The sequence below is a fragment of the Cloeon dipterum genome, chromosome 2 (assembly GCF_949628265.1).
Source record: "Cloeon dipterum chromosome 2, ieCloDipt1.1, whole genome shotgun sequence".
Lineage (NCBI taxonomy): Eukaryota > Metazoa > Arthropoda > Insecta > Ephemeroptera > Baetidae > Cloeon > Cloeon dipterum.
This window is the reverse complement of record NC_088787.1, coordinates 8515945-8537736: the sequence shown is the minus strand read 5'-3', so window position 1 is coordinate 8537736 and position 21792 is coordinate 8515945. Positions and strand designations below refer to the sequence as shown.

General features: G+C 36.1%; 1 protein-coding gene across 2 annotated transcripts in view; it reads left to right on the top strand.

Moving 5' to 3' along the window:
- The window catches only part of cv-c (crossveinless c), a 66272-nt gene that overhangs the window by 296 nt on the left and 44184 nt on the right, over positions 1 to 21792 (top strand). The window lies entirely within an intron of this gene.

Sequence of the window (21792 nt, the reverse complement as noted above, 5' to 3'; positions counted from 1 at the left end):
TGAGTGATTATCACCGCAGAGACCATGCGAGGCGTTTTCCCCTTTGATGAGAAAAATTCCATTCATAAATTTAATTCGAAGAAATCTAGCAGTTGATTTGGAAAATTTTCTAATATGGTTGTGTTAAAAATGTGAAACACTTAAGAGCAATTTAAAGTAGAAATTAAAACGTACAGTGAGTTTTCCATTTCTTGTTTATTTCATTTTTTACTGTAGTCTGCTTTAGTCTGGATTGTCGTAAATTTTAATCCCTTTTCAATATAGCTAAAAAAATAATAGAAAATAGGAAACAAATAAAAAAGTTTCTATTCAATCAAAATTTCAATTTTGCCAGCAAGGAAATTTACTAGACTAAACTTGTCGAAATTCAAAATTAACATCGATTATTTCACTATTGATTTTGTTATGGTAGTAAAATATACATATTTTTTAATCATTGGGAAGAGAATGATTTAAAAATAGTTGCTTTTCCAGACGATTAAACGATCAAATCGTGATACCAAAAAATAATTGAACAAGTTTAGCGCTAACAGGTATAAAAAATTCAAATTTGTTTGAATTTATATTAAAGGAAAGAATGGTGACTGCCTTTATAAATTTATTATTCTATTTAAAATATTGAAAATATAACAAATTCAGATTTTTTTTGCACCATTAAAAGAATAAAAAAGAAACTAATTAGGAATAACTTTTTACTGCGTTTTAAAAATAGGAAAAAATGTCTCTATGCTCTCGAAAAATCTATCCCATAAATTTTGATTCACCATGAACTCGTCCATGATTAGTGAAGATTGTAGTCTGTGGTCGTCTTGACAAAGCCTAGAAAAGAAAGTCGATCGACCAGAATTCCCAAGTCCACAAAGCCGCGTCCAAATATAGCAAGATTCGCGCATAATTATCGTCGTTGGCCAATCGGCCGGCGAGGTGCGTGCGCGCCTTGTCATGAAAATAAAAATAATTTATGCACGGAATTACAACTTGTTGACCTCCGCAATGAAGAGACGCAGGAATGCCAAGCCGAGAGGAAAAATATAATATTAATTCGAAAATGAGTGGAAAGAAAAACTCGTGCGTCGCGTCGATTACGCGTTCTTCTCAGCTTTTAATTACGCTTCTCACTTGGCCAAGTTCCTGCTTTATTTTTTTTCGAGAAAATGATAATATGTGCGTGTCTGGCTGCTCGCTGAAATTCCTCCTCAACCTTGAGTGTATGTGCGGCTGTTGCTGCCGGCCGAGTGAAATATGCGAGAAAGACAGACGTGAGGCCCGTTTTTGCCGAATTAGCTAATTCTCGAGCTTGAACACGGCCAGATCCGCTTCTTAATAAGACGGATTGCCCTTTTGTTTCTAAAAACAGTGAATTCCACTTCCTAAACGGTTGTGACCGTTGACCCTTTTTGTTCGTAACAAGTTTCATAGTTTTAAAGACGTTTAATTTTTTTCTGTTGCAAAAAAACTAAGATTTATATTTTATTAAATATACCAAACTTGTGTATTTTTAAATATTTTTATTGTTAGAATAGATTCAAATTTAAAAATATATAAGCAATCGCATCATTGATGGGTCTCATTTTAATCACTTTATTTTCCACGTCTAAATAGTCCAAATATTTTAAATTATTTCAAATCAAAATTCCATACGAAAAAAAAATAAAAAAAATAATCAAATGAGGTTTTAAATTGACGTTTGTCTCGTCTACGAAAGCAGACGATTTCCCCCTATTTGACAAATTGAACAGACGGACGCGTGAACCACTCGAAACACAATTGGAAAAAGTCACCCCCTGACTCGGCTTTCGCGGGACAGTCTGCGAGGGAAAAAGACAATGCGGTGAGCCACACCTGCTGCTTTCGCGGGCAAGCTGCCCGCCCTCCCCCAAGCATCCAGCTGGAATAAGCACGCGGCGCCACCCCCTCGGCAGGGTGGGTGAAGGTCGTCTGTCTGCAAGGAGCTTTTCTCTTCCACAGCTGCAGACTCCCTTCATCCTCGGCCTTGTCGCTTTATGTCGTGAATATAAAAGACGCTGCTCTTCTTTCCTCGTAATGCTCCCCTGGCACGATGAATAGCAGGAATGCGACGGAAAAATATGTTTGTACACTTTTGGTCACGCCACCTTTTCTGTGCAACGCGTCTATGGTCAATTGACAAAGGGACACTACTTCAAATAACTCGAGCACAATGACCGATCATTAAGGGGGGTGGATCGAATTTAGGTAAAATATTTCAACAATATAGGTACCGATCGCACGACTTTATAACCATAACCTATAGCAGGGGAACGTGTCGGAAAAGTAGAAATAAAGAAAACGTAGAGCATTGCTTTTCATTCGATTTGGCCCAACTGAAACGAATTTCCTGAAAGAAAAATGGGGCAGTATACAAATTGAGCAAAATATAAGGGAGTTCATTTATGGTATTTTTAATTTTGAGCTTTTGGGCGGGGAAGATTTTTAAGAAAATTCACAATTATTTTTAAATCATTTAATTCCCTGACGTGTTAATTTCAGAACTTAGATCCCACTTTACTTGTGTACTCTTAAATTGTGCAAATCTGGTAATGTTTCAGCGTGGCGAGTGAGATTTTTAAAAAAAAAAGTAAAAAAAAATTAATAACATGTTGCACTGTGAAAAATGTGTTTGTAATCATTGTTAAGGGACAGACAAAAATGACATCACTGTCATTGTGTCATTGATGACGCACTGAGGTTCTGGTGACTGTGCCTTTAACCCTGGAGGTGAACTGACTGTGAGACATATTTAATTTCAAATCTTGAACCTAAAGATTTTTTTAAATTAAAATAAAGAAAAATTTATGAAAAACAACAGAATAATTCGGTCCTATAGAGGAAACCGAATATTTTAATCGGAATCGAAGCAGTTCCTTTTGAAGGGACCGTCTGATTCCATCGTGGAACCAAATAGTTCTACGTAGGACCAAAAAATTCAACGGTGCAAACCGAAATTCGGTTCCTTTCGCGGGACCATTCGGTCCTTAACAAAAGATATGATTTTAATTAACATGAACCTCTATATTGGTCTGATCGTTAGCCCTTTAAATCTAATTTAAAATTGAAAAATCGTTGGCGGCGAGCAAAATCACTCTTCGACGATCCGAAATTGGTTCTGTGTAAGACCGGACAGTTCCAGACAGAGGAAAACTGTCCGTGAGGGGAAGCAAATGGTCCCAAACCGTGCGACGTCCGCTTCTAATTCCAGGTTTTGGACCGAATTCGCTTCCGAACCCAATATTTCGGTTCCAATCCGGTCCTCTGACACTTTTGGGAACCATTTCGGTTCCCTAGGACCAAATTTTTCTAACTGGGACATAGATTCTGTTACGAAATTCATTTTATACTATTCGACCTCTTATTCTTATCCTGCTCCGTTTTTCCCGTGCGTCGCTTGCGGCCGATTTGGAGGTTTCCGTGGACGCATCTCATCTCATACTCAGTCAGTCTCTCAGCATATATAGCGTCGAGCCGCCGCATGCACAATACACATTTATATTTATAACACGAGGTGGGCACTTGATGAGATCAACGCTGGAAAAAGGAGTGAGACCCGCCCACGAGGATTTTATCTCGCTTCCTCCTTGAAAATAATAACAATCCACGTGTGTGCATGGATAAAATATATGTTACGTGCGCGCGATGATTGCGGCCCACACTGCGCTGCTGACTGCTGACACACACTGCTCCCAGGGTGACACGATAAATAAAATATTAACCTCGAGAGCAGCCAGACGTTTTCGGAATCAACAGGGACAAATCGGACGTTAATTATACTCTCGCGTGACTGCACGTTGTATATTTTTCTTCTTTAAGGAAAATCTGTCGCTCTGCGGCTCCTGATAAATTGGTCTTTAAGCTGGTGTTCGTGCGCAAATGAAGAGATCTCTCTCTCTCTCTGTTTGATTTATTGATTCTTGGCCAGGAAAGGAGGAAGGAGGAAAGAGGAAAGTGCACCTGGTAAACCGTTTCAAAGATTAATTTCATAGTTTTAAAACCGGTTTTTACGTATTTTCATTCTGAATCCTGTGGTTTACCTTTTTAAATTTATATTTTATTATTTTTAATCTGAAAATATTGAATTGATCTTGTTAATTAAATTTAAATTACTGCTAGGAATAATTAAGACTTTAAATTTCAAATAATACCATTTTACTATTAACAAAAAATGAATAAATTTAATTGATTCTTTTCATTTTTTTACCCACGCTGTTCAGAGATAAAGGCTCAATATTGGCTAGAATGATTACTCTAATAATAATGATATGTAATAATTTTTTTTAATTATATTATGTAACTATTTTTTATGAAAAACTTTTTAATATTTGAAATACGTTCCAATTTTTTAAACATATAATAAATAAATAATCTATAACTTCTCATAAAAATATCCTCCTGACCAAATTAGACTTATTTTAATGTTATTATATTGAATTGATAAGCATTTCAGTTTCGTTTGAATTACGTTGAAATAAAAAATTAAATCTAAATTATAAAATTTAACTCCTATACAAAAAAAAAGAGAGCATCGTCCTTGCTGCGATTTGAGACTTTCAGCTTTTCGACATTTCCCTGCTGGAAATTACACCAAATGCACAGTCCAGTGCGTCCGGCTTCTTATTATTCCGGTTGCGTTGGCCGCGTAATCTGCCGTGCGAAATCTCATCTTGCACGCAAAAAAAATAAATCAGCGCTTTTTGCGTGCGGCACCAGCGGCGCGGAGCATTGTTGGGCATAATTAGCCGGTGCAGTCGAGTGCATTCAAACGACTGCGCTGCCGTGCACGGTGCACGCAGCGCGCTGCTGCTGCTGCTGCTTAATCACAAAATATAAATATATAAAAAATAACACGATAAAGCCGGCTGACTTCCTGTGTGCGTCTAAATGGTAGACTGTTGGCAAACTCCCTGCTCGAAGGGCATCGCCGCCGCGCACGCTCGAGCTTATACATAATATAAGACGCGGATTGTAAAATGAAATGAAAAAAAGAAAGAAAGAAAAAATAACACGCTGCGGTATACGGTCGGTCGGCTGCCGTTTTACGTGTGTGCTGCTGTTGCTAATGTGCGAGGGCATAAATTTCATCCGCGTAAGGCATTTCTGCGCTTCACAAATAGGCTTTCTTTCGATTTTAATGGCATAACTGGCCAAAATAAGCCGGATTTGGGTCACTGGAGGAGATAGCTAAACGTTGTTTACTAAAATTTCTTTCGTTGTTTATGTAGGAAAATACCGATGAGATAGCTCTTACAGGTCATGACGTTTACTTTAAGAGGTAGTACAATTTTAAGCTAACTCTTTTTCTGAATTAAATTAAAATTTAAAAACTGAAATTTGATTTGTGGCTTGTGATAAAATTAAAAAAAAATACAATATAACGGAATTTGATCACATGATTAAATATATATTTTTTAAAAAGGATTGCTACTGCAAAAAAGCCGGGAAAATCCTTGTTGCCAACTCATATACCTAATTGAAAGTAGCACTGCAATTTTTTTGAGAAAGGTGGCAACAGAGTTAGCATGCTTTTCAAATGGCGAGGACTGTCTCCTTACTTGAAATCCTATTTTATTTCACAGCAAAAAAGTTTCACTAAAAGGTTTTATACGCTGTTGGACAAATCTCGACGAGAGGAATCGAAATCTGCCTTGAAAATTTGGTCAAACGCTGTAAAATTTGAAGAAAATTAGAAACATTTGAATTGTTACTGTAGCATAGTCCTTTTTTACTGTTGCAAATTTTAGAACAAATTGTTTATCGATCAACTCACTTCAATTTACACCTCAATAGAAAACCATTACATAGTTCCATCGCATTAAATTCATTTCTTATTCCATCTGAATTCAGAAAATGACCTTAATTTACATTGAATTCCAATTGTTATTCCAGTATACTTCTCGCAATCTTCTCTCATCACGTGCTTTTATTTCTAAGTGTGACCTAATCGTTGTGTAATGCCGATCAATCGAAAACAACTCACACACCATATCTCGTCGTCATGAAATATTTATCCTCTCTACATCGTCTCGTGAAACAATTTTCCACCGTGTTGGCGCGCGAAACGTGTAATTTTGCCCTGGTATCGCGTTTCAAATTGTACGCCATTTGTCGCTCATTAAGGAAAAACACCGTTTTCTAATCGCCACACTCGGTGAAATTGCTCAATGACAAGTGAAGTTGTCGCAATTAATTTCACATCTATAGCGGCTCACGTCGCGCGCATTGATTGATTTCTATTCGCTCCACCGATCAATTGGTCGGACAAATGAAATAAATAAATAAATAAAATATGAAGTAAACACGTGTTTCCTTGTGTTTTAAATTATTTTTATCCTTGTAATCGAACATCGAACGTTGGCTAGTTTGTTCTAAACAAAAATTACAATCTCAATGAGCTGTGGGAAGTTCAAATGTTGAAAATTAGATAATTCATGGATTTAGGATGCTTATCTAGATTTTTTTAATTTAAAATTTAAATTAATTTACACGATTCATGTAGATGTGGCCACACCCAGTAACGTTTTTGTATTTATTTAATTGGTTTAAAATTGCAATAAATTTTTAATTTTATTTTAAAGAAAAACAAATTTAACAAAAATTGTTGGTTTGTCTAGCAGTTGACATCTAGCCTCTTTGATCAGCAAAAAATAAAACTAAACTGGCTTCGAAATAGCCAAAATCATGAAATATAAAATTAGAACTTCTACTTCTAATCAATATGTTCTGTGGAAAAAAACAAACGCTTACGGTAAATTATTTAAATCGAAACCAGTCAAAAAACTTTGAAAGTTTCAAACTTTTTCTCTGGAAAATTAATCGTTCTTGTCCCTTTGTTGTGGTGTTTGTGGCAGCGTGTAATTTCGGCGAGCTGCGCCATTAATTTCCACGGAGACAGTGGAAAAAATTCTCTCATAGCCGTTAGTAGAGAGACGACGATACAAAGCGCCTAGCTTTTGGAGAAATTCCTCTGTTGCCTCTCGCGGCGGCGCGCAGAGCACGTGAAAGAGATAAGGTCGCGCGCGCACGTTTTGGTCTATTTGACGTGCACATGCATACACATATATATTTTTTTCTCTCTCCGAGAGTTGTTTTCCAGCTGATGTCACTAGCTTTTCGGCTCGCCTAATTAAAAAGTCAAACATTTGCCCGCCATTTTATGGCGACGTTGTTTGAGATTCGTTTCGTGCCGGTGACACATTCTCGTTAGTTTCGCTTTTTTACTATTTGCTCGGCGCAGCGTGCACCAACAATGAAATTAAGTATGATATTATATGGCCGTTAATGCGCTCTGCATATGTGTGAATCGTAAAATTTTATTGCATCAACAACACGTGCAGCAACAGCAGCAGTCGCAGCAACATGTGGTACAGACAAAAACCAAAATGTTATTATCTTGAGCAGAAAGAATTGCGATATGTTGAAGAGAATTGCTTCATCCACCCTTAGATAGAAAAATAACACAGCATTTGCAAAGGAAATAAATTAATATCTTGATTAGACACAATTATTTTGGTTTTACATCAATGTTGAAATTATACCAAAATAAATCATAGCTCCAATTATTCTTATACATTTAATTTTTACTTATGCCTTAATTTTCTGTTTTTTTTTTATAATTTAGGGGGATTGATTATTAGATTAAATTTTTTATTTGTTAAAATTCATCCGTTAATTCTAAATTTTTGCTTTAATTTTATTACTGGCCTGTTCTGCTGAAAATCATTTGGTGGTTATTCTAAAATGATTTAATAATCATGGAAATCATTTAGAAATAAACTCTAATTTGTTCTGTAAGCTTCCAATCATTATATTATGGGACACCACCAAATTAATTCGAATCATGCAAAATAAACCATTTGAGTATTATTTAAAATGTTCTAAAAATTCCACAACTGTCTAAAAGCGTACGTGTAACGAGGATGTCTGATAATTTTGATTACAATTTTTACACTCAATGTTGTGGAATAATTCAGCGCAAAATTATTTTAAGGACTGTTTTAAACACTATTGGTTCCGTTTAAATTAAAAAAACATTTAATTTGAATAATATAATTATTAAATAAATATTAATGGACGAAAAAATTAATTGGGCTGTTAAATCACTCGTAATGTCCAATTCACCAGTTGTATAAACCCTCAGTGTTCAAGTCGCCAACAGATGGCGCCACTGTATACTTTAGTAATGAAATTAATTTAAGGCACTTTCGCTATGATTTCAGATTCGATCCAGCCACTGTAGGTTCTTCACTTAATTTGCTTTCTTTTGACGTGCTGAAAACCAAAATCGGTTAAGCCAACCGACGTAGAATCAAGAAAAGCAATTTTTGGAAATGTAAAATCTTTTCCAAAGTTTCTACGGAAAATGACTGAACTGATTTTGGTTTTCAGCACGTTAAAAGAAACCATATTAAGTGAAGAATGCACAGTGGAAGGATTGAGACTCAAATCTCAGCGGAAATGCCTTAAAATTAAATTTATTACGAAAGTATACGGTGGCGCCATCTGTTGGTGGCTTAGAACACAGGTTTCACGACACTGGGGAATTTCCTGTAACATTTATCGGATTTATTTCTTTCTGCATTACATTACTTAACCCTTGAGACATACTCCTTTCCTTTTCAATCAATTTATATCAATCATATTAGACATTGTTTGAAATTAATTACTTTTTAAAATATTAATTCCCCTAATGGACAGGTATTTAGTTCCATTTAATTTGCAGTCGAAAGTAAAAAATGTTTAATTAAAATGACGGTATATGGTCTTCTTCAGATGGACCGCGGTAATTGTATATATATCACGACGTAACATAAAGAGTGTAAACGTTTGAAACAGATTTTGAAGAGGCTAACTGATTAGACGAGGCTGAAACCAACAACAATGGGACCGTTAATATCCGACGATGCGGCGCGCAAGTTTTTGTCAGCGCAGGCATTGTCGCCGCGGCAAACGATGCGAGCGCTAGAGAGATTCTGCCACTTTTTGCATCATTTCCGAAGGTACAAAACGAGTCTCTTGTCTGCATGCTAAACGCACCGCTTTTTCTCACGGAAGAGAGTCGTATTATTGCGCCGAGCGGAATAAGAAGACATAATACACATATGTGCACGTGGGTCACTCGATGAAGAAGGGGTTTAGTGTAATTCCACCGGCTCAAGACGAGATTCCAATTAGGTTTCACGTTTCACATTCGGAATATTAAAAAGGATGACGAAGGTGTTCGTTAACGCGTACATATTCGAAGCAACATAATCAAAATTATATATACTGGACGCCGTGCGAGATGACGAAAGAATATGAGAGTCCCCGGGCGGTATTCGGACGTTCCAACGAGGTGGTTTTCTCATGAAATTCGAGATGAATTTAAAATAGTGGACCGGGGAAATTTATTAGTTCGGGCATCTTGTTAATAAAAACGATTCAGACGGAAGGATAATCAGAAAATGAATAAATTTTTATGCCAACGCATAGAAAGTCGGGAATAAAAATCATTAATTTCTTGTCGAATGGTGGGCACCGTCTGCCTAATGAGGAAACGCGTTTTTACTTCTCTAAAATATAAGAGTTTCTTGCAAATTGTGTGATCTGACCAAGATAAATTAAGACCAGAAGAAACTCTATCTCTTTTTTAAGCTTTAGAGCAAAAAATAAATAAATTTGAATTTTTTAAAATTATTTTAAATATGAGAAAGTTGACAGAAGTGTAATTTTTGAGGTGGTGTCTTTGGTTCATTTCATAAGAAGTGTGAGTTTTAGACGATTAAAACCGTCTTTATCACTTTCTTATCTGTGCAAGGCCTGAATTCTTAACTTATGAGATTATTGTTTAAAATTTTAAGCAATTCAGAGGTGTAATTAATAATAATACCGCCCCAAATTGTTTTGATTTGATATTCCAGTAGTTCGCACATTATGTTTCTTCGGTTATTTTTTAACATAACAATTTTTTTCACTTTAATTCTTGGGATAGAAAACAGGAATAAACTGCAACCTCTTTTAATGAGTATCCAAAAAATGTTAGGTTTATAATATTGTGAGGTCAGAAAAATATTCAAGGGTTTAAGAAGGTTGGAATTAAAATGATGTGAGTTCAAATCTTCTAACATTGAACACAAAAACGTCTCATAAAACTCTTCATTATAGATTTAAAACCCTATAGCAACAATTATTTATATTCTTTACAGAAAATTCAAGCCCTGGAGGATATGAATAGATGACCTGTTTTATTATCACTTATTTATTTATTTTTGTATATAAACGCGGCTAATCGATTTCCTGGATGTAGAAACGGATGCCGAGAGTCAAACACGCCGCTTACAACACATATAGTTTCGTTTTTCCCTGAATGCAGACAAAGCGGCGCATATATCCGATCCTTTGAACTTTGTCGGCACGCAATGTAACAGAGCGTTTTCAACTCTTCGCCTATTCTGAAGAAAAATTGGGATTGATCCAAAACGAGCGCGGCACCTATTCATTTTCCAAGCTGCACCAAAGAAAGAAATAAAAGAATGAGGAATCCGCGTCCAAGAAAAAAAAACACGGCCGTCGGTCGCATCGTGTTTGATTTATTTGTATTTCCCATTCTTGGTCGCGTCCGCCGCCGCCGTCGTTGGGCTTTGGTCTCCTTATTTGAATATTCAAAGCAGCTATGATCGCGGCTGTGTGTTCTCCTTGTTCACGGCAGCGCACTGCTGTCCTTGCCGCCAGCCACGGCCGGGGTAATATAACGTTTTATGACCAGAAAGCGAAATGATTGAAGTCCGCTGCTCTAATAATCCGACAGCGATGTTAGGTAAATCAGGCAGCGAAACACCCGACGGCCTTCCTTTCGGGGGTGAAACAAACACGTGCATGTGTTAACGGTCAAATTACCAAAATAATATAGTCTTTGTTCTGTTTTATATGGCTTTTTCGTCTCAAAAATTCTTGGGATAAGGAGAAAGGGCAGAAAAAAAAACGACAGTGGCGACCTCCTGTTGGCATGTCACCGCTGATTGGTCAGGTGTGAAGGTCACAGAGTAGATTGTAAGGAAAAGTCAATCTTCTTTGTGAGAAATTTTGTATGAAAAATTCTGGGGATGAGGACAATAAGAGCGAAATAATGCCAAGTGGTGGCCTCAGGTAGAGAAGGAAGGGATTATTTTTAATAGCCTCAAAGTCGCACGGCTGATTATATTTATGAGCAATTCCTATTCAGATCCATAAATCGCATTAAAATGCTTTCGCGCATTTTTGTATCTTCTTTGTTCTGGACAATATGCAGTAAAACGATATTGGTGGAGGCATTTACCCTCAAGGTCACACAGCTGATTGTGATAACGAGCCAATCACAATCCAGCTCCAGGAACTACACTGTTGAAGGGTAGTTGATTTATTTAAATATTTCATCCTCTTTGTGAGAGGTTTCAAAGAAAAATATAACCTGGGGGTGAGAAGGTAGATAGAAAACAAAAGTGGCCTCAGGTTGACATTTCACAGGAGGGTCCTTTTGATTGGTTTTGGTCTAAAGGTCACTTTGCAAGCTTATTGTGTTACCCCCATTCATCTCCTTAAATTGCACTTCATTGTTTTCTTACAAATCTTCACCTTTTGTGGAAGAAATTAAATAAGAATCACCAAGGGTAAATTTTTAGCCCTAATAAGGGGTGTTTCTATTAAGTTGCCAGGAATTCCAAGAAGAAAGTTGAAATCTGACAGGGTTGCATGTTCCTGCTCACTGTCTAATCCATTGTTTTTTCTTTCCTCGGAGGCACATTAAAATTTGAATAATAATTATTTCAATAGCACCAAGGTTGGGGCCGACGCAAGGTTAGCAAGGCAGCCGGCGTGTCTGCCTCTTTTCCTCGTTCCAGCCGAAATTATCGAGAAGGAGCAATTATTTTTATGAGAATTTCTCTCGTGTCTAGGGCTAAACGCTCGCGATGGGGAGAGAAGAGAGGATAATATGTGTATGCTGGCGGTGGTGGTCCCCTTTGTTATTCAAATAATCTACTCTGCGCTGCCTCCAAACAGACACACACACACACACGCACGCACCGCGATGTGGGGGACCATAATTCAGCTGCGCCGAATGAAAGTCGTCATCTAAACGGGTTAACGAGAATCGAATGTTCTCAACTTAAAACTTCCGTCTAAATCGGTCCAAAAACTTATTTTTAAGCAAAATTTGAAAAAAAATCGTAAATTGTCGCAAAAAAATATAAATTTGTTTATTCAGTTAATCTGCACTCCAATTCCAATTACAAATGAAAAATTGTTCATAAGCATACATAATATTCCAACAAGTAAAAATAAAATCTAAATTAAAACATACTGCTAGAACAAAAAAATATAGTAATAACTAAAAAATAGCGTTAAATTCCAGTAGCTAGTAAACCCCGCTTGTACCAGCAGCCATTTTACCAAAATATTTTTTGTTTCAAAACAATTACTAATCACAAAATTTAATGAGAAGTTAAAATAATGAGATAATAAAACAAATTTCATTAAAAAAATTAATTGTTACATTACTTTTTAGAAACTTAATTTCAAGCTCCAAATTTTATACAAAAATAAAAAGTTAGATTTTTAAATATACCTCTTTTTGGATAAAATATTAAAATTAGTTAAAAAAGGTTCAATTAATTTTTGGAGTTTGAAATTAATTTAAAAATTATAAAATATTATTTTGCTATCTTATTAAATTTTGTGATTACAAAATAATTTGAAACAAAATTTGTTTCATCAATGCTCATTAAATTTTGCGGATAATCTATATTTTAATAAAATAATTTTCTCCAAAATTTCCTATATTTTTAAAAAATTATAGTGGCTGCTGGTACAAGCGGGGTTTATTAGCTTCTCATTCCTATTCTTTTTTTAATTTAGATTTTTAAGGTAGTTAAATAGGTAATTAGAGCATGGAGGATATTATCAGAACATAATGATTTTTAACGTTGACCGTCAAAAAGTAGAAAAAAGTACTTACTCTATATCATTATGACATTTTATTTTCCTCTATATTGAACAATAATTTAATACTGGTCTAGTCATTCTTCCTCGCAGGTGCATTCCGAATTTCTAAGAATATTTTTTCAACGGGAAAAATACGGCATTGTCGAGTTGAGTATTCATTTCATCCAATTTGCTGTTCAAGTACATATAATATAGTCGATTTCTCCCACGCGGACGCATCTGCTGACCCGAGGTTGGTGTGGTGTGGCCTGCTTTTGAATTTGACATGCCGAAAGGTTCTATTATGATTACAAAATAAAGCACCAAGACGCAAGTCACTGCGTTGCGCTCGGCGGGCGAGAAGCAGAGAAGCACCGATGGATGGAACGCTGAAATCCAAGAAGTGAGTGTCTATTCTTTCGCCTCGTCAGGTTTCGTCTGCGTGCGTTTCATCCTCTCTCGCAGCTCAGACGAAAATTAATAATAATTGTTTGCTTTGCCGCGGTGGACGGATCACGGAAAACGCCGCTTTGGCGGAAGATTTCTCTCTCCTTTGTCGCAATGTTTATATGTGTGTGTGTTTTCGCCTTTGTGCTGAATGAGTCAAACGTGTGACTCATAGAAAAACGCCCACTCGATCGTGATCTGCTCTATCTAATAAGTGATGTGTTCAGCTCTATTTCACTGCTCCTGGAATTGCTAGCTTTCAGAATTAATTTAATTCTAATAATTTCTTAGAGCTCCTTTGTCATTACATAAAAATAAATAATAAAGGCTTGCTGGGAAAAATATTTACAAAATTGCATTTTTATGTCTTCAATCGTGGTTATTAAAACAGAAAAGGGAGATATTTATGATTTTATGGCAGTTATATTTTAGTTGGGCCGACAGCAAAGCATGCAATAAGGCGTGATTCGAAAATTCTTTAGATGAGTTTTTTTCCTAGTTTTATTAGCCCTTTCAACGACAAACAATTAAATCAAGGGTTAGAAACAACTTCAATTACATATAGTTTCAATTTTCCAAATCCAATTTATTGACTGCTTAATTGAGACAGAAATCTAGATTTTAAAGAATGTCCTATATTTTTGACCGCATTATGGTGATTTAGTTTAGATTTAAAAAATAGTCACTTTTGTACGATTTTGGCCGAAATCGTTTTTTTAAATAATTTACGAATCGAGAAAATATTTTATCTTCGATTTTTTTTTATTTGAAATTTATTTTTAAATTCTAAGTTGATATTACTCAATAAATTATCAGCGGGGCCCAGATTGGTGCGACGCGCAGATATGGCGTCCGGTGGAGAATGGCGCGAAATAACAGTCAGTGAAAATGCGCGAAAAGAAGCAAGTTTTGGTCAATGTTGTGACATAATTTGCATTACTTGTACTATTTGTGTCTTTTGGATCGTAAAAACAAACTCTTGACACATCGTACGGCAATCCAAAGACAGCTTTTTGCTTCCCACATTCAGACGCCATCTTGGATCTGCGCAGTGGGAACCAATTTTATCCCACATCCAGCCCCCGCTGAATTCTATGTCAAATTTCATGTAAAAAAATGAAATATCTCTTCCATTTAAATTAATCTGTGTTCCCCTCTTTAACTTAAAAAGTGCTTCTTTTTAAATCCACGCAGGTCTGAGCAGATTTGAAATTTTGAATTTTAAATTAAAATTACCTGTGCGGGAATTTCTTTCTCTCTCTCTGTTTTTAAAATTAACCTTAATTTAATGAAAAAAGTGAAATCTATAAAATAAAACGATTTTTGGTTTGTATAAAATTAATTTAATGTAATATCAGACATTCTGGAGGTGATTTTGAAAGGCCATGACCCGAATTAGCGCCTTAAGGAGCGATGATAAAGTGAGAACAGCGGAGATTCGAATCAAGACGTCAAAATCCAAAACGGAGAGCGTGTAAATCAGCCAAACGACTCTTTATTACGGTGTTAATCCCTGCTGGCTCAAGGGCTGACTGAGAGGTGGATTATCGAGCCGCGTTTTATTTTCCCAGCAGCAGTCACACAGTCGTCGCGGGTAAGAAACAGAGCTCGGCGGTTATAAACAGTCCGTGCATGAGACTGAATTTACTTGGGAAAATTAGAAAAAAAAAAATCGTGCGTTTGCAGCAATTTTCAACTTTCCAACCGAGAAATGCATCGAAACCACAGAATGATTACGCGGCGTAAAATGGAGATTGAAATAATAATTTCATTGCACTCACGACAATTTCACCCAAGGTGCAGATCCGATTTCGTGGACGAAACGAAAGCTAGGTGCAACTTGTCGGTTATTATTTCCGCCACGAGAGCAAATTCTCCGCCGCAGCTTGCGGATTAGAAAGAAAAAAAACGGATCCAAATTGGCTCTGCGGTCGACGCAGCTAATTCAGAAACAAATATCGTTTTTTAATTGTACGACATTGGCGGAAATAAATATATACGTGCGTGGTCATCAGTTTTTGTTGCTGACTGAGGAGTGACCTTTTTTCTTTCAGTGTGTAATGGCTTCCGAAGCCACGCCGCTAATGCCTCTCTGCGCCGCGATAAAAAGAGGGAAGGGTTGCAGAGCAGAGACAAATTGCTTTTGGCTGGTGGAATGCAAGTATAAAAAGCCGAGTGCGTTTGAAAAAACCCGACGCAGAGTGGATTAATTACGCGTATAGCCTTCGAAAATAAATCCTCAACAAGGACAATCACGATTTTCCTGCATTTTTCCCCGATTTCCAATAAAACTTGCTCAAGATTTAATTGACTAGACGTCAGAAACGCATTCGTATTTATTTCTATCACTTAGAGGAAAGAATGCGAGACTGCTGTTTTCGACGTTGCAGCAACGCATTTGAAAATTATTTGCAATGCACCTCACGCATCTGCCGCGTCACGTTTAATTGCCCCGCTCGTCCGAGCACCTGTTGCAGTTCGTTCGTTCGGTTCGTTCGTTCTTGACACAGAAAAACAACAGCATTTGGCTAAAAAACAGAGACGCGTGTCCACGATGAATATTGAAATGCTTTCGGTTAGCTATGCAGGCTAGACAACGCCAGCGGGCTTGAGCAGGATGGACGTGAAAGCAGTTACTGAAAATAAAATTGGTGCACGGCTGCGCAAATAAACGCACACAGCACGCACGCAACCGCCGATGTACTGATAAAGTGCAAATAATATTCGAGACAGGAGCAAACATCCCAGCATGTCACTTTATCTCCCAAATAAGACTTTTGGAAGGACGAAAATAACCGTCTTGATAAGAAATTTCGTAAAGTGACCTTGTTGCGTTGAATGAGTTCATCACTTACAAATTTTTAATTTATCGCCAACGTGAAAAGTATCTTGTCACTAATCAAAATCAGATCAAAATGAAAATTTGTTAAAAATTACCACTGATTAACTGATCGATTGACCTCGAATCAGTCCAACAAAAATAACAATTTGTTAGAGGATTTAAATTTGTTTACAAATCTAATCAGAAGATTAAAATCTTGTCAGAGAATATTTACATAATTATGTACTATCACTTGAAGGAGTTGAAGTAATTTTTAAACGGAAATTTGTGTAATTATAAAGCTGCGTAGTTTATATTTAAAAGTCAAATAAATATAATAATCTATATGAAAACGTTTAAAAATATATTTTATTTGGTTGTGTCCGCAATATATAAGGGATATTCAATTTTTTTAGGATTCTACAATAACAAATTCTTGGGAGGTTTCAAAATGACCGCCCAAAGCTCTTTCAAATTTAGTAAAAGGATACAAATGTTTAATTAATTTCCTTGAAAATATGGTTTCCCCCAAAAGAATCATATAAGGTCAAACTCAACTTCTTACCGATTAAATTTAAAATTAATTATAAAAATGACATCATCATCTGACAAGTACAAGACAAAGATGGTTAATCATACAACATTTAATTACAATTATTTTTTGTTTGTCAAATTTAAATAATCATTTAATTATGAGGGGTTTTATAAAGTTTTTCCAAGCAATATTTGACAGTTTTGGAAGTTCTTATCGGCTGAAAATACTGAACCTCACATAATCAATGCTCATTAAATTCCCAATCCAAAGAATAAATATTTTCAAATACTTACCAGGCCTCCAGTGTGTTAATCTCAAGTGTAGCAATAATTCCAATAATAAAACATATTTATTATTAAAACATTTTAGTTGATCTAATTTTATTTCCACCTGCTGACGCCAGCCTTTTAGCTTCTGGACTTGATAGCAAAAATTGTGATATTTAGAGTGCAAATAAGACTAGAACCGTATATATTTGCAGCATCAAGTGCGCAAGTGTGTTTTTGAAATTTGACGTGTATGTGCAAGCATATACGCTTAACAGTTGAGGCGACCGCATCATTTTCTCGCGGACGGATCCTTTTCGCAAAGCCGGAGCTTGTGATGAATAGTGGCAAAGGGTCAAAGAGGTCGATTGCATATTGTGATAAAAAGCCAGCATAAACAGGGGCTTGGCCGAGAGTTCAAGAACTTTCCTCAAATATAATAAGAAACGCGAGGAGCGAGTTTACTCAATTACCTTTTTATCTGCTAAAAAGCTTTTAAGCGCGCGCTCAAACAAAATAACAGCAGCTGCCGAGCCATATTCGAATGACACGCATTTTAATTTGGTCCGGCTCTTCTCCGCCGTTCCAACACAATGGCGAATGAATTTGAAATGTGCTTGTTTTCCACGTCATCCGCTTTATTGACCATATTTGAGAAGAGGCCGCGCACTCGGCAGTGTGTTTCATTAAGAAAAGCGGTCTAAACAACGCACGTGCCACGAGCATTTTCCTCATGTACCGGCAGCATTTAAAAAGCTGGTTTTCTGTCTAATTGAATGAGACGAGTGCTGGTGACGACGCAGCAGCAGATTTTGTCACGTCTCATGTAAATTTTCGACGCGGATCTCGTCAGCACTGCGCGTGAAACTCCTCCACTTAAAATGTAATGTGGTTTACAAAATTTAAAAAGGTTCGGAAGATGTTTTCAAGAACAAGGAAAATTAAAACAAAAAATCAGAAGAGAAAAGACGATAAAAATATATTTAATTCAATACACCAATTATTGTTGTGTAAGCCCTTAGTGTTCGAAGCCGCCAACAGATGGCGCCACCGTATACTTTCGTAATAAATTTAATTTAAAGGCACTTCCGCTGCGATTTCAGACCCAATTCTGTCACAGTGCATTCTACACTTAATATGCTTTCTTTTGACGTGCTGAAAACCAAAATCGGTTTAGCCATTCGCCGTAGAACCGAGAAAAACTATTTTTAGAAATGTAAAATCTTTTCCAGCATTTCTACAGTGAATGGCCGGACTGATTTTAATTTTCAGCACGTCAAAAGAAAATATATTAAGTGAAGAATGCACAGTAGCAGGATTGAGTCTGAAATCACAGCGGAAGTACCTTAAAATTAGATTTATTTCGAAAGTATACAGTGGTGCTATCTGTTGGCGGCTTCGAACAACTGGTGTATTTACTCGCAGTTAATTATTGGAAACAAGATTTTAAGCCTATATGTTGGAAACGTTTTATGCTAAAATGCTGTTTTCCAAAGATGAAAAGGTTATAATTAATGATTTTTAAGGAAAAGGATTTTTCGGTCACGAAAATTGGCACCAGCATTTTTTAACAATTAAAAAAAAACGGCGAAATATCTATGTTAACAGCTTGTGAAAAAATTAAGGTCTTAAAACAAACCGCATATTTTTGTCCCTTTTTCGGTTATCTATTAATAGTCATTTTTTTAATTAATCGAATTTTTGAGAGTATCGATATAATAGGAAATTGTTTTAGTTTTTTTCAGGCGCTACTGAATTAAGTGGTGTCTTCATATGTGCAGCAGATCGTTGTAGGGCTAGTCAGGACGTGAGATATAGAATATATATTATAGTATGGAAGTTAAGCCCTAAAATTTAACCGCAATATTATTTTCTTTGCCTACCGCACAAATGTAAACACCACAAATAATACAGAAGCGCGCGAAAAAAAACAAAATAATATCCTCACACCCGATAAAAATAAAACCAGCCATATATATAAGGAGCAAAAAATAGAAATTTTCTAATAGATTTGAAGAAAACAAATTGAGAGGCCCTGACCAGATGTTTGACTTGAAGTGACGAAATAGTTAAGTGTTAAAACAGTGAGCAGGAATTAGATAGTACAATCTAGACATAAAGCGGCTGACAGAATTTGTTCTATGCTTTATAAAAGATAATTTTATAACTTCTCGAATTTCTTTCGGTCCGTGCATGTCGATGTATTTAACCGATAAAAAGTGAGAGCCTGAAAGTTGGACTGGTGGAATCTATGCGCAATCATCACGAAAACGCACGAAACAGCTGCTGGGTGTTTGCGTATAGCAAAACTTTTACAAGGAAATCAATTATTGAAATAGCTGCGAGCGCAAACTCGTGCTGAGGCCCGTTGCCGCGATTGTTATTTTTCTCAACATTTTGTTTGTTTGTCCGCGAGACGATCAAAGAATGCAGCACGAAATATTTCAGGATCAAAAGATGCGCGCGCGTAATTTCCACACAATGCTCTTTGCTTTTGCTGCGCGCGCGGTTCAATTAAAACGTGTTTTCTTTTGTCTTTCGTTTCTCCGCGCGCAGGCCTTGGCAATCAGATTTGAATTTCCAATGGTGCGTGCGCGTTTGCGTATTAAAATTCTCTCCTTATTAAGCGAGAGCTGTGGGTCAGAGCCTCGCGATATTTATGGCTAACTGTATTCTAAAATGAAAAGTTGGTCATCAGCCAATGCGACTTTTAAAATCGAGCTCGGGAATAAATAATTAGCCTCTCGTCGATTCCCGTACGCGATTAAAAGCTCGCTAATTGACAGCCTCAATGCGAGCCTTTATTCATATTTAATAAATAAATGGTTAATTTATGCTACGCAGGAATTCCTATATACACGATTTCAAGGCCCTGCTCGAAATGAAACACAGTTTCTCAACGCCCCGCATGCTATGTTGTTGATAAGGAAATAATTGTTTCCTTGAACATTTTAACCAGCATGGCTCTAAATGCCTGACAGAAGGAAAACAATTTTTTAAACTCTTTTAACACTTGAGTATAAGATATATTTGTGATTTTAACCGAGATTAAATTATAAAGTGAAACAGACTACGTTTTCTGAGCTTCTATTATATCTGATAAAAGTGAATCATCCAATTAAAATTACACTGGGATGTATCTAGAAGTGGCAAAACTGTTTAAAATAATCAAAACTCCCCTGCACCACTCAGACAGGAAGGTAAATCTTGAAAACCGTTCCATCTTTCCCAAAATTGAAGATTTTTTAACACAGTTAAATAATAATTAAAAACTTATTGTAATTAGTTTAATAACTATTTGTTATTTTATAAATTTTAAAATATAATATTTATTATCCTATTAATCGATTAATTGCTTTTTACTAGTATTTTTTAATTTGCAAATAAATTTGTATTAATTTTATTTTTTATATTTTTTGTAACTATTAAAAAGTCCTTTTTTAAAACTAAGAAAACTTTTATACACATTCCATTATATTCATTTTAATTTTTTAATAGACTCAGCAGTTCATTACTGTTGAAATCTAAGATATTGCTCTTCACGCGCTAGAATTAATTACTTCACATTCATTTCTCTCGATTATTGACAATTTTTTAGCTATCATCATCATCATCAAATAATAATATATTAAAAATAATATGCTGCTTTGAAACTTGAAGGTTTCTACAAGTTTATTTTTTAACAAAAGAATTCCTACGCTTATAATAATTATTTTCAATTACCCGTGTTTGAAGGTTAAATATTTTATTTCGAATTTCCTGCTCCCTTAGTAGATATTTGAGTGAGCTTTTGTTCAGACCGACCGCGCTAAAAATTCAGCTCGCAAATTGAAACACACAGCGGCCATTAATTAAAACCGCTCGTTACAGGCAGCGTGCATAATTTGAGAAGACGTCTGCGCGCTGTGACGAAACCGCGCACGTCTCTCTCCGCCGCGCCACTTGGAGCCGAGTGTATACACTGATAAATTTATGCCTAATTGCGTCACCCAGCGCAGAGAGGAGCAGCCACTAATCATGTACATAAATATATGCGTTTACGAGTTCAAAAACCCGCTCGTTTTGAAACACAATATTCAAAATTTTAATTGAATCGGCGAGCGAGCAGACGGCGCGCTATGCGGAATCGGCTAATTTATTATCAGCGGCGGCATTATTAATATTGTTATTGGGCTCTCAAGGCTGAGAGCGTTTGCGTCATCATTAATTGCGGCTTTACGACCGGATTAATTGGCCTGTCCAACAACAATGTTTGAATGTTTGACGGAACGCCATTCAAACCATTCAACTGGGCGCGACCTTTGAACTGCAAAAACTATGCGCTTGCGGTTATTGACCATGCAAAACTAATCAGACTTTCTTAATCAAGTCAGCCAGAAATTGTAGGTCAACGACTTCTCAACCAGAGAATAATTTACATGCGGATGTAATTTGGAAATAAATTTAAAATACTCGATGGGATCATAATTTTGTGGCTTTTGTGTCAATTCAAATAAAAAAGCGGAAACCTCATGGATGAGGGAGAGAGTGATGCAAGTTTCCGCAAGCCTAAGAGCTTTAAATAAGCCTTAAATTTACTCACTTCCTTTTTGAGGTAAATGCAAAAGACGCGAAATGCCTAACCATATTTGGTAAATACGAAACTATAAAATAGTTTCCAGTTCAAATTTTAAACACCTATACGGGAGGAATTAATAAACAAGCAATCAATATGATTCATTTTAGGATTTTATAAATGGTTATTTTCATTATTTTCATTAAAAAAGTCGTGGTTTTTC